This window comes from Drosophila bipectinata, unplaced genomic scaffold (assembly GCF_030179905.1).
Source record: "Drosophila bipectinata strain 14024-0381.07 unplaced genomic scaffold, DbipHiC1v2 scaffold_150, whole genome shotgun sequence".
NCBI lineage: Eukaryota > Metazoa > Arthropoda > Insecta > Diptera > Drosophilidae > Drosophila > Drosophila bipectinata.
This window is the reverse complement of record NW_027222789.1, coordinates 17501-18407: the sequence shown is the minus strand read 5'-3', so window position 1 is coordinate 18407 and position 907 is coordinate 17501.

Sequence of the window (907 nt, the reverse complement as noted above, 5' to 3'; positions counted from 1 at the left end):
CCAAAATATTCACGCGCTGTATTCTTATTAATCTATCAACACTTTATCAAATTAATGACATTTATCCTATGTTAAAATGCAAGCATAATAATTTGAATAAACTATAAGTCATATTTTATGATAAATTATATATGTTAATAGATTACAATGTCCTTATATGGAAAAAATGCACACTATTTCTATAATATTATTTAAATATTATAACTTTAATGATGAATTTTCCATAATGGATATTCAGGTTCATCGGGCTTAACCTCTAAGCAGTTTCACGTACTATTTAACTCTCTATTCAGAGTTCTTTTCAACTTTCCCTCACGGTACTTGTTTACTATCGGTCTCATGGTTATATTTAGTTTTAGATGGAGTTTACCACCCACTTAGTGCTGCACTATCAAGCAACACGACTCTTTGGAAACATCATCTAGTAATCATTAACGTTATACGGGCCTGGCACCCTCTATGGGTAAATGGCCTCATTTAAGAAGGACTTAAATCGTTAATTTCTCATACTAGAATATTGACGCTCCATACACTGCATCTCACATTTGCCATATAGACAAAGTGACTTAGTGCTGAACTGATTTCTTTTCGCTCGCCGCTACTAAAGAAAATCCTTGTTAGTTTTCTTTTCCTCCCCTAATTAATATGCTTAAATTCAGGGGGTAGTCCCATATGAGTTGAGGTTGTATAAAGCAATGTATATATATATAAACAATATATCTCTATGAAGAACAATATATTTGATATATTTTCAATTTTCGCATCTTTAAATAAGAGACAATTCTAGTTAAAAAAAATTTAATTTTTTTTTTTATGCTAGACATTTCTCAGTATTATTTCAATCGAAAAAACAAAGAATTGTATATCTTCATCCCTTCCTTTATAACTATTTGAGATATTGCTTTAT